The sequence below is a fragment of the Arachis hypogaea genome, chromosome 16 (assembly GCF_003086295.3).
Source record: "Arachis hypogaea cultivar Tifrunner chromosome 16, arahy.Tifrunner.gnm2.J5K5, whole genome shotgun sequence".
Lineage (NCBI taxonomy): Eukaryota > Viridiplantae > Streptophyta > Magnoliopsida > Fabales > Fabaceae > Arachis > Arachis hypogaea.
Window position 1 is genome coordinate 131,144,556 of NC_092051.1, and position 14,062 is coordinate 131,158,617.

The following is a 14,062-nucleotide window of genomic DNA, read 5'->3' on the forward strand; positions in this document are numbered from 1 at the left end:
GAATCTAATTGTTAATCATATCGAATACACACGTATCAATCAAAACACGCCCCACGCTGAGGGAATTACACAACTCTGTTAATTTATCAAGCTTAACCACCTTGCCCCATTGCTCCCCTATTCTGCGGAAGGATTCCGTTGACCAAGCATGCAATAGAACTCCATAGCATTCCAACCAAACTCTTCTAGACTCGCTTTTTCTGTCTTATCCCATCTCCATACCATATAAAACAGCCTGAATAAATCATTCATTCGAAAGGTGTATACTTCTTCAGCGCTTAACACCGTGTCAAACGTTATCATTACTTTATAAGCTCCCAGCTCTCTTACTTGTGTTACCCCTGGCCATTCCCTATGGATCTTTTCCTGAAGGTCGTTGAAGTTGACCGCCTTCTTCGTACCTCCGACAATACTTCTTTGTAACCACACAACATTCTCATCCGATATCGGCACTTCTAAATTCATCTGCCTTCTGTTGTTTTGTTGTTCCTTGATTAGTGCACCGTTCAGCTTCGTCACCTCTCTTTCGTCAGCTGTTCTTACACCTGCATTCGTCGGACCGCTTCTTCCTGTGCCGTGCCTTTCAGTTTCAGTCACTTCCTTTCCGCTACATTAGTTGTTACAATTACACATGTTTATATAATAAGCCACTCTCCTCATAATCCGCTACAGGGTGTAGTGGATTATGCTTTCACAAAATTTGATCATAAACCGCTACATGGTGTAGCGGATTACATACAATTGCATTTGTTGCATTTGCGTATGGAATTTGTCAATGTTGTATTTGCGTAACATTTTTTTTCAATCATTTTATTTATGTAAATTGCCCTTCATTGTAACTAATAATAGTAGATTAATCAAAATCATAATCTACTATTTTTATAAAAAGGTCACACTACAACTATGTTCTAAACTCTCTAATATCTAACCTACAATATAAAGACCCGAAAAAAAAAACAAAAAAATTATAATTTTATTGGTTAACCGTAATTCCAATTGTGGGTTGAACACTTAACATCCACACAAAGCAAATTAGCAATAGTAAAAAGAAAAATAAAAGATGAAAGAAAAAGAGTAGAGAATCGCAAGAGAAAAAGAAAGAGAGTAGAAAATAAGAAGCTGGAGGCGGGTATGAGGATAGCCGATATCCAGGGCAGAGATACATACTTGTAAAGGGGCAATCCCCCCCTTCTTAAATTTTATAGACATGGCCATCTCTTTTTTTTATTTTTCAGTCCCCTTTTTTTTCGATACACTTTTTCAATCCCATTTAATTCATAAAAAAAAATAGTCCATTCTTATATAATATTAATAAAATATAATAATTTTAGGTCTAGGCAAATAGCACACTTTGTTTAAAAAATAAAATATAAATCCTTTTTTTCCCAATGTCTTCATTCATTCAAACTTCCCACTTTCACTTTGCAGGTAACAACTTTTTCTTCTTCTTTATCTCTTTAATCTTTTTATCTTCTACCTCTTTGACTCTTTTTTTTTTGCAGATTAAAAAAAAGATAGTAGTTCAACAAGTAGTTCTTCATTTCTCTTTTCCAAAAAAAGTTTTATTTTTATTCTTTTTTTATTTCAAAAAAAATTATTGAACTAATAATAAAGATTAATGTTCTGAAAACCAGTTCAGACTGGCCGGTCGAACCGATTGAACCGTGAACTACTGCAAAAAATGACTTGGACAAATGCTAAAACCGTCAATTTCAAAAACCACAATTAAACTGTCGAATTGGCCAAAAACCGTCGGTCGAACCGAACCGTGATCCGGCCGGTTTTTGAATAAGAAACAAAACGCTGTCGTTTCATTGTGCTGCACACTAACTAGCCCTACCCAAACTCCATAGACTCCAGAATAAAATCCAGATCCAGAACGCGCCTCTGCTTCAGTGCCTCTCTCACACTCAGTCCAAGGCTCCTCTCATCGAGCTTTTTATCGTCCATCCAGCCACTGCCTGCTACCGCCGCCATCGGAACTTCGAACAGCCACCGCATGCTCCTTCATTTCCTCTCCATTATGCCGCAGCCATCGCAACCTTCCTTCCCTTCCATCGCGTAGCCACCGTGCGAATGTGGAGGCCTCCGTCGTGCAAGTTCCCCACTTCTCCTCCTCCTCTTCATTCAAATACAGGTATACAGCCCCCCACCCCCAAAACACAAACCCTAGGTTACTCCCCCACCGCCGCAAGGGTCTCACTCAACGCCGTTGTCCGTTGCACTCAAACACCAACGTGTCTTTGTCCCGTAGTCTGCGGTTCTGCGCTTCTTCCTCATTCAACAATTGGTGCATCTTCCTCGAGCTCACGAAGGCAATGGCTTCATTTTTTAAAAAAATTTCGTTCTCTGGTTTTTTTATCTTTGCTCAGAACATTGATTTAATGAACTTTTTTGAGATTCTGCTAGAACATTGATCTTTTGTTTTTGGACTCTGTTAGTGCTACTCAGATTGAAATTTGAATCATTAGCTCTGCTCCTGTGCTGTATTATACTATTTTCTTGTTTTGGATTGAATCATTGAATAATTAGTTGATTTAGTTCAGTTAATCTTTGTTAAAATTACGCTGATTTAGTTCACTGCTTAAGCTTGTTAACCTTTCTTTAGTTCTCAAGTTGCTTGCTGCTTCAATTTAAAGGGATTGTGAATTTTGGTTTAAGCTGTGATTGAAGTTTCCTTCGTTTGGGTGTTCTTTACTTTCTCAGTGAAGCTTAGCCTTTGATTCTTTGAGCATACACATTCAAGTTATTGTTCTCAGCAATGCTGATTCTTAGATATTTCTTTCTTTGTTGCTTTATTTTAAATGTTCCTATAGGTGTTGTGTTGTTGCTGTGTTTTAAATGTTCCTTTAATTCTTTGTTGTGATGTTGCTGTGTTGTCTTTCTTTTTTTTTTTCTGAATGTTTGTATTGATTTACTGTCTGAGGACCTGCACACCGACTTGCATTCTTGCATTCTTGCAATGAAGCTTTCCATGTTAAAATTGTTTTTGCATAGAAAATGAACGTAGTTTGATAATTTCTAATTGATATAACTTATTGTGGGATGAGCTAGAAATTACTTTGAAGGTGTTGGGAAGGAAAGGAGGTTATTAAGCAATTGAAGAGTTGACAGTGCTAGTCTTTTTTTTCTATTAATCATTGTGCTGAACTTGTTAAAATTAGTTTGGAAACTCTGTTAATTTATCTTGTTAAAATTATGTTTGAAAATTTTGTTAATCTTAGTTAAATATAGTTGATTATTGTTAATCTTGGTATGTTTATTTATATTTTATTTATTATTTTATTATAAAACAGTTATTTTGATTGAGCCACGGTTGAATCGGTTGGACCAGTAAACCAGTGAACCCGTCACTAGAACGGTTCGATAACCGGTTCAGTTTTCAGAACCTTGATAAAGACATATGGATTTGAATCCTCTAAAGTTTGAATTTTACTTTAGAGAGTAAAGTGTGATCTCTCACTATTGATTTCAGAGGTGGGACCAATAATAAATATGAAAGAGAAACTATTCAAGGGTAGAAGATCACACTTTACTTTCTAAAGTGAAATTCAAACTATAGAGGATCCAAATCTAAGACACATAGTCATACAAAAATAGAACAAATAAATTGTATTTAATATTATAATTTTTTAAGGACTAGTAAATGTTACGTTGTAAGATGAAAGGATAAGAAGAATAAATTATATAATCTAGCATTGTAATTTTTCGTTTAATGTTTTTTTTAATTATTTTTTTGTTAGTCTTGCTTAATTTTTTTTATGTTTTTTATATACTTAGTTATTTACTTAATTTACTATTATTTGTTAATTAAGTTTATGTTATTATATGTTAGTTTGTATATTTAATTTTTTTATTAGTTAACTATTTAATTACAATTTTATATTATTTATACTACAATATTAGTATTATTGTTTTGAATTTTAATATCTTATTTTGAATTAAAATATAATTTTTAAACTTTATAAAGATTTAGATTGTAGTTTACACTTTTTGCTAAATATATTTTTAATTATAGGAACTTATTTGGCCATTTGAATTATAGGTAAGTTCAAAACCATTGATACATTTTTAAAAGAAAAGATCAAGAGAATGAAGATGCTTCTACTATTATTACTCCAATACTTGAGGGGTCATCAAATTTTATTACTTCAAGTTCTCCATTGAATAGCTCAAAGCGTCCACGACTTCTTCCTAACACTACAACAAATATGGCCTTTAGCAACGCCAAATTTTGCAACGCCTTAAAACCGTTCTCTTAGATAGGTTTAGACAACGGTTTTTTAAAGTGTTACTGTTGAATTCAATTTTTCATCAATTTATAGCAATAAATTAAAACCGTTCTGTTTGACTATTTTAAAGAACGGTTTTATGACCGTTACCATGATTTGGCTTTAAGCAACGGTTTTTTATCGTTGTTTAAAGAATTGCACAAAGAAAACGCATTAAAACCGTTGCCGAAATGCTACACTTTAAAACCGTTCCGTTAGATGGTCTTAGACAACGGTTTTTACAGTGTTGCTGTTGAAGTTTATTTTTTCATTATGCTATAGTAACCAAATAAAACCGTTCTCTTTGCCTATTTTAAAGAACGGTTTTACAACCATTAAAACAATTATTTATGAAACAACCATTTTTTAAATTATTTAAATAATTAGACAAATTAAATAATACTAATAAAAATAATTTCAGATAATTATATAAATTGAAACTATTTTTTTTATAAATATTGAATTTATAAAATACTCAAAAATTATTTTTATAAATAAATAACAAATATTATTTAAAAAAATAAATTTAAAATAAATTTAATATATTATTATAAATATATAAAAAATATTATATTTTTAACACATATAGCTAAAATAAATTTATAATAAATATTATATATTTTTATTATAAATATATAATAAATATTAATATAAAAAAATAAAATTAAAATAATTTTAAAATAAATATTATATATCTATTATTGATTATTAATTTTTTCCTAATTAATAAAGGAATGAAACATAACAGCGCAAATAAGGCTAATAAGCTAAGTAGTCACCAAAAAGATAAGGCTAATAAGAAAGCCCTCCTCTTCGAAACCAAAGAGCTTCCTCCCCCTCCACCGTATCGAACCCTAACCCACGCCTCAGAATCGGAGAAGTCATCGCACCGCAGCTCTCCATGAAGCCGTAAATGGCACCATCATCGCAAGTCACCAGGAAGCCCCAAATTGCCACTCACCATCGTCGTACCATCATCGTCACTCCATTCTTCCCAATATCGTCGCTGCCTCCTTCTTCCCGGCGTCGCTGAGTCTCTCCGCGACGTCGCTGCTTCTCCCCGCTCCGAGGCTTCACTGCTTCTCCACGGCGTCCTTGCTTCTCCCTGTTCTGTTTCTACGTCGCTATTTCTGCTTCACTGTCTTCGCTGGTTGTGGATTGTGCTTCGCTGCTGCTTCGCTACTGCTGGTGCTTCGCTGCTGCTGCTGCTTCGTTGCTGCTGCTGCTTCGCTGCATTGGCCGTGATTTATCATCTGTGGTAAGTGGTCTTCATCTCTGATTTCTGTTATATATCAGGGTTTGTTTGGCTATTGGGTGATTTTGTTGGCTGTGGAAAGTGGTGATGTTGGTGAACATGAGCAAGATGAGTGTTGAATGTGTTTCTGTTCTTGTTTGAATTTGGACTGTGTACTTGTGAAATGAACCTGAGGCTTAGGTTAGTCTGTTATTTAAGGTAGCAAAACTTTTATTATCTGCTAGTAGTATGTTCAGTGGCATTATGGTTCTGTTTCTTTGCTTTCTTTGAGGTGTTCTATGGTGGATGCCCAATTATTTATCTGCTTTGTTTATTTTAGCCTTATTTTATAATGTTATTATTTCAGTGAATTGTGGACTACTTTTCATATTGGTTGGTTTCATCTGGGATAACAGAGGAATTTCATGCTTATTCCAACTATTTGACTTAGAGATCAGCATAAATTCTGCTCTTCTTCCTACATGCCTCAATTAATCAGGAGAAATATTTGTTATTTTAAATATTTGATGGAATAGATATTTATTTTTCATTTGAATTAGTTTAATGAGAATAAAATTTATCATTTTATTCTTTGAACTACCCTGATAATTGCTTGCTAGTTGCTACTTGCTATCCATAAGTGTACTACCATGTAAACCAGTTGCCACTCCTGTAAAAAAAGTTACAAAACTCCTTTCTCTTTTATTTTGATCATGGGTTCTGTTCTGAAACTTCATCAGAACTAAATTTTATATAAAAGACCTTCAATTGACAAACTTAAATATACTTTATTAAAAGTCCTTTAGTTTAGAAGTGGGCCAAATTATATTAACAAAATAATTTTTTAGACCTCAATTATAGAAGGCATTTGAGAAGAGTTTCAATTGAAATACTTTTTGGTACAGTGCTATTCTAATTTTGATTTGGCAATTTGTTATTTCAAAATGATGTTCTCATTTAAAGAAAAGTTATCCATTATTTGGTCTTTGTCAGTTTACACTTAGTTAGAACAGTTTATTTAAAGTTTCAAAAAATGTATTTATATATCATTCATTGCATCTCTGAGTAATTTATTTATATACTTCGTTCACTTTGAATGGTTTGTTGTTTATTTTGAGAAATCAATTTATTTCAGGCATGAAAGTGATAGTTACGTTAGTATTACAGTTATGGTTATGAATTGCTTATATTTTTATTCTTTGTTGCTGTTGTAGTTTGTCTCTTTAAAATAAAAAAAGGGGTTGTCATCTGTGGGTTGTCTCTTTGCTGCTGCTGCTTCACTGTATCGGCCGTTTGTGGGTTGTCATCTGTGGTAAGTGTTCTTCTTTGAGTTTCTGTTGCTTAGTTAGGGCTTTGGCTGTTGGGTATTTTTGTTAGATTTAAGAAGAAGAAAGGAAAGTGGTGATGTTTGTGCATTGTTCAAAAACTATTTTGAGGCTTTATTTAGCTAATAAGATAGAAAGGGAAATTTGTATTTGGCCGTTTCTGCATTGTTCAAATTCAAAAACTGTTTGTGCATTGTTCATTAATTTGAGTTCTAGTTAGCAAAACTCATCATTGTACTAATTGTTTTAGATTTTTTTCTTGGGGATAGAGTGTAGTAGAAGAAACATATGATGATGCTGTCTATTTGAAAATGAACACGTTTTGTTAGTGCATTGTGTTCTGGATTTCTGTGTTGCTAAACTTGATAATTCTATTGTTTGATTTTTTAGTTATATATCACTTTTGAAAATAAGATTTCTAAAAATTGGTTTTAAAAGTGAATTTTTTGTTAAAAAATCTGGTTATGAATTACTTATATTTTTATTCTTTGTTGTTTTTTTTGTTTGTCTCTTTAAAACCAGAAACAGAGAATCAAATAGCGGGTCTCCCTGTAGCTGCGACTACCTTAGATATTGAGCTACACTACAGGTAAATCATTTAATATATTATCTTTTTAAATTTGTTTGAACATTTAATTGTTAAGAATATTTACTGATTAATTGATGGATTAAGCTTCTTTGCATAGTTTGTTAGATACAAATTGTTAGTCTCATGATTGGTTGAGATGTTCTCTTTTGAATATGTGTGGTTGACTTCTAGAAATTCTTTAGATGCAATAAGCTCTTGAATGAAAAAATCACTTATAGTTAGTCTAAAATATATGTCTCTTTTGCAGGTTCTCAATTTTTTTCCTGTTTACTTTTTCTTAGTTTAATTAGTTTGTTCAGTTTTTGTTAAATTAGTCAGTTTAGTTATGCATGCTTAGTGGATTATAGGTGGTTAGGAAGTTTTATCTGAATTTTAGTGGATATAGGTGGTTAGGAAGTTTTATATGGGTTGTTGTTGCTGTGTAGTGCTGCTTTATCCTTGTTAATGGCTGATTTCATGCCTTGTTTTGATTAAGCAATGATTATGATGGCCTTATTCTGAGCTGTTTTATAAGTGCTGATTTGGTTTTAGTGAGTTTATATGGGTTGATTTTGCTATTTAGTGCTGCTTTATCCTTGTTAATGGCTGATTTCATGCCTTGTTTTGATAGAGCAATGATGCTGATGGCCTTATTTTGAGCTGTTTTATTAGTGCTGATTTGATTTTAGTGAGTTTATATGGGTTGATTTTACTGTTTAGTGCTGCTTTATCCTTGTTAATGGCTGATTTCATGCCTTGTTTTGATTGAGCAATGATGATGATGGCCTTATTCTGAGCTGTTTTATAAGTGCTGATTTGGTTTTAATGAGTTTATATGGGTTGATTTTGCTGTTTAGTGCTGCTTTATCCTTGTTAATGGCTGATTTCATGCCTTGTTTTGATTGAGCAATGATGATGATGGCCTTATTCTGAGCTGTTTTATAAGTGCTGATTTGGTTTTAGTGAGTTTATATGGGTTGATTTTGCTGTTGAGAAGGCATCATTAGAGGGTAAAGTTGATGTGATGCAAAAAGAAGTAGATGAACTAAAATCGCTTGTTAAGATGATGTTGCAACAAAAAAGTTAAGGAGTGGACCTTGAGATGTTAGCTGCTTAACTAGGAAGCACTTTAGGCAATCCGAACAATGATGTGCATGAGGAGGTATTATTTATTGTTAAAGTTTCTATATTGTTATCATATCTTAAATAATGGTTGATTATGTTGATGTTGATTCAATTTTTTTGTGTATCTTAATAGAAGAATGTTAAGATATATATGTTTCTCCTCTCTCTCTCAAACATTTTTAGTAAACATTATTAGTATTAAAGATGTGTAGTTTTATATTTGATTTTTTTTTCTTTTTTTACAGGAAAACTATGTTGAAGGGGAAATCGAACTTGATTAAGGTCAAATTTTAAGAGCAAGTGTTACAGAGTAAAAGTCATGAACTTGTGGATCGGACATGAAGATAAATCTATTTGTTACTTAGCTATTTCAACTCTTCTTTGTTATATTTTTTGCAACATTAGATGATATAGTTCGAGGTTGTCATGATAGTATTGTGGTATTTTGAATGTGATTGCAGATCTTACAACAATCTTTGTAAGTCAAATTTGATGAAAAATATTCAATTATTTTTCTTTAGTGACTTTATTCAAATAGTTTAGATTATTTATTGACTCTAAATAATTAAAAAAAATAAAATTAATTTTATTCACGAGAAAACTACTATTGTAAATAAAGAATTATATATTACAACAAAAAACCATTGTCAAAAGTTACAAAGGACAACGGTATTAAAATCGTTGCCAAAAAACAACACCAACGGTAACACTTTAATACCGTTGTCTTAGATGACTATAAAATGGCAATTGTTTTAAAACCGTTGCCAAAATAACTAATGGTAACACTTTTAAACCGTTGTCTTAGATGACTATAAAATGGCAATGATTTTAAAACCGTTGCCAAAAAAACACTAACGGTAACGGTTTTAAGCCGTTGTGTTAGACAACTATAAAGTGGCAACAGTACAAAAACCGTTACCAAAAAATGACACCAACGGTAATGCTTTAAAACTGTTGCTGTTGTGGATAACAAAACTACAACAGTTTAAAACCGTTGCCAATCCAGGTACGGTTTTAAACCGTTGTATCATGAAAAAGAACGGTCTAAAACCGTTGCTTCTCGAGTAACGGTTTGAAACCGTTGTTTAAAATTTGTGTTCAAAACCGTTGCCTATACCAGTAACTTTGGCAACGGTTTTTTGGTTACCGTTGCCTTAGGTCAAAAACCGTTGCCTTTGATCATTGGCAACGGCCGCATATACCACAGGTCAAAAACCGTTGCCAAAGCGTTGCCTAAAGTTTAGGGAACGGTTTTTCAATATACAGCAACGGTTTTTGACCGTTGCGAAAAGCCTTGTTTGTTGTAGTGTAATCAACTGGATGTTTTTCATTTGGAAAGAGATCCTGGAATGCGACCAATGATTTGGAAGTTTCCACCAAATCAAAGAGATGAATAGTAGATTTAATGAGCAAACAATAGAGTTTTTGACTTTGAGTTGTGCTTTGGATCTTAAGGACAATTTCAAATCATTTAACATTGAAAAAATTAGCAAGTTAGCAGAGAAGTTTTATCCCCTTGACTTTCCTTCTAATGAGCTAAATATTTTGAAATCTCAGTTGCAACATGATCAGCATGATATACTAAATCATTTGAAAGGCATTGATGCACTTTCTGAATTGTACAACAAGTTGCAAGAAACGGAAAAAATCAAGAACTTATCATATGGTTGATAGATTAATACGTCTTGTTTTGACTCTACCAGTGTCTACAGCAATAACAGAAAGATTTTTTCAGCAATGAAAATTGTTAAGACAAGACTCTGAAGTAAGATGGCTGATGAATTTCTTACAGACAATTTGGTCATCTATATAGAAAAAGAATTAGCAGCTATTTTTTACACAAATTCAATAATAGATGATTTTAAAAATAGAAAAAAAAAATGTCGAATAGCCTTTTCATGATACAAAATTGTAAGTGGTAATTTTTATATATTATTGTCTTACTTTGATTGAGATTATATATTTAATTTTTTTAATTTTATCATTAGAAATAGTAATATAAAATATTTTTAGTAAATTATTAAACACCGTCCCCCTAAATAGTTAGTCTAGCTCTGCCCCTGCCGATATCGCTAAGCAAGAAGAATGAATGGAGAAAGTGATAATCACGAAGGTGATAGAGCCAATGAAGCTGACGGAGTTGCCATTGTCGTTGTCAATTCTGCTCGCTGTCGTCGTGCTCTGTTCTACCTCCACCACTAACTTGCCTCTACGTCTCCTTCACCACCGCCTTACCTCTCTTCCTTTTTTTACTGGACACTTTCCACTAGGTGAAACAGTCTTTTTTTTTTAGTGAGAGAGAAGTGAAGTGAGATTGAGAGCGTGAGGAATTGGAAACCAAGTGATACGAAACCATTTGAGTTAAATCTCAAAGTGGTCCCTGAACTTGCAATCGAGGCTCGAATTCATCCTTAAACTTAAAATTGCCACAAATATGACGCTGAACTTAACACCGGTCATCCTCGAAGCACTTTCCATCTATCGTTTGTCATTAAAAAGCTGAGCTGAGCTGATTCCTGTCACGCTGGCACTGAAATGACATCGTTTTGTATTTATAAAAAAAACTCTAATGGATCAGGTAAATAATGACCTGACTCGAAAACACACCCAACTAGATGGAACCTTAGTTGCAACCCGGTATCACATCCCTCCGCTTCAGATGAACTTAAGCGCTGCTCCTTGGTTGATGGTGAGGCATTGCGATGACATTTAAAGCTCTACTGGTCGCCGCTGCTATCTCCTCCTCTACTCTGACATCACAATTCCACTGTTGTCCTGGACTCCTGGGTCTTGTCATGTTTCCTTTGCATTGATCTTCTCCCCTCTGCTACATCAATTTCTGCCAAAAGCTCCGCCGCGTTTTATTTCAGTGACCTCCACGACTCCAACAGAAGAGAGATGATGTTGTCCCGAGGATCTTTTCTGCCCGATTCCGTCCATGGCGTCGCTCAATTTGCTCGTCGTTTACGCTCTTCTCTTGTCTCCTCTCTGTCTCCTTCTGCCTCCCTCTTCTCTTCTCTAGCCCGGTTCTCTCCTTCTGCATGCGGCAGCCAAGATGAGTTTTTAAAATATTTTTTTAAGTGTTCAGTCATTATTGTTTAATATTTTGGGTGATTGTTGTTGCTGATTTTGTTTTAATGTAGCTGCAATGGTTGATTTTTTGTTTTTTTATTAAGTAATTGATGCTGATTTTTATGTTGTTATTTTTTGTGATTGTTGCTGTTTAGGTTGATGATGTTTGCTGATTAGATTAATTGATGTTTTTTATTGTTGTTGGATTTTTCTGTCATCTTTTGTGATTGTCATAACCCTAAAACAACAATATTTGGTCTTTTTTGACGATGTTGTTGTTATTGCTAATGATTGGATTTGGAAGACTGAAAGTAGAGAATGGAGTAAGAAGAAGAAAGTGAGGAAGAGACTTTGGTGAAGATAATTTGGGGTTTAGAATTTTTAACATAACAATAGGGGCCAAATTGAGTTAAAACCTTGCATGTGCCACGTAATATAGCTGTTGTTGTCCACCGTGGCAACCTTCGACACACGTCATCTTTCATTTTGCGAATATTCACCAGAATATACCCCAGGGACAACCGATGTTAAGTTTAGAGACATATTTGGGACAATTTTAAGTGCAGGGATGAGTTCGCGACTCGATTGCAAATTAAGGGACCACTTTGAGATTTAACTTGCCTCATTTTAATGCACTCAGCTCTCTATAAGTTAAAACGACATCGTTTTATGTGCTGAGCTATAAGTTTTTATTAATGCCATTAACAGGGAGGTGATGGAATGACTAACATGACTAACTTTAAATCTTTTAAAGATGGATTTGATTAAAAATCTTTTACGAACTACTTTGGAGATCACGTGATCTTTCAAAGACTAATTTAACCATTTACTCTAAATTTTAGTATAATATTTTAAAAATTTAATTATAAATATAAATATAAATATATGATATTGAAATATAAATTGTCATAAGAGTGGTTAATTAATGAAATTTCAAACAATAAATTTTAGGCTTTTTTACTTAAATAAAATAAACCACTTCCAAAATTACTTGATTTTCCTAAAGCAATTTTTGAAATGTGAATACCCTATTCCTAATATTATATAATCGTCTCAGGGACTTGTTATTTATATAATATGTTAATCACTACACCTTAGGACGATTTATGCATGAATGACTTTTGAAGAATAACATGTAAATCGTCCCAGGGTGGCCAACTTTACCAATTTGTGAGTAAATCGTCCCAGATGGGAGGATTTACGTGATACAAGGCTAAACCACAAGAGGCTGGCACGATTTATGTGTAACTCCTAACCCTCAGGAAAGAGCCACAATTTATGTTCAACTTGGCAAACCCTCAAGACCTAGCCAAAATTTACATTCAACTTGATAAAGCTTAAAATCCCAGGACGATTTATGAAGACTCTGAGTCTATAAATACACGAGGATGGTGTAAACAGCTCAAACATGAAGTTTATTGAGTTTGAGAGGGATGAATGAGAGTGTATTTTTGCTTGTTCATTGATAAACCGCTATTTTACGGTTTATCTTGTGCTAAATTGAGTTGGTTTTATCAGTTCTTTGCACACTTATTCATACAAATTGCATGATTTTATAAATCCTTCCTAATTTTGTTCTATGATTGAAAACTTGCTTCCTAAGCCTTTAAATTGTTTATTTTTAATTTCCCTTTATACCATTCGATGCCGTGATCCGTGTGTTAAGTGTTTTCAGGCTGTATAAGGCAGGAATGGCTTAGAGGATGGAGAGGAAGCTTGAAAAAATAGAAGGAACACAAGAAACAAAGGAGATGACCAGCGAGGATCAACGTGCACGCATGGCTCACGTGTGCGTGTGATTTGGAGTATTTCACAGCGACGCGTACGCGTGACTGACGCGTACGCGTGACCAGTGAAGTCGCACAGCGATGCGTACGCGTGACAAGCGCAAAAGGCCAGCGACACGTGCGCGTGACCTACGCGTACGCATGACAGAGCGACGTGCTACATTAATCAGAACTCGCAAGGGGCGATTTTGGGCTGGTTTTGGACCCAGTTTTCGGCCCAAAAACACAAACTAGAGCCAGGAGACAAGTAGAGACTCAACACACACTCACATTTACTTAGTTTTAGTTTTAGTTTAGAATCTGAGAGAGAAAACACTACTTCCTCTAGGGTTCTTCACATTCTTAGATTTTTAGTTTTATACATTTGGATTGGATCTTGAGAGAGTTACTACCTTCGATTGAAGTCTCTATCACTATAGTTTGCTTTCTTATTTCCTCACTCTTTTGCTTTCCATTCAGTTTGTTCAGAGTTACATATGGATATCTTTGATTTTGGAAATTATTAATGCAAGAGTTATTTTTACATTTAATTTCATTATTTGTTTGATTATCATCTCCCCTTAATTCATTAGCTCAAAAATTACTTTTATTAAATTAATTTTAATTACCATGTCTCCTTTCGACTTTCTTTACATGTTTGCGAAAATAGCATCCATGTCAATGGAGTAGACTCCCAACTT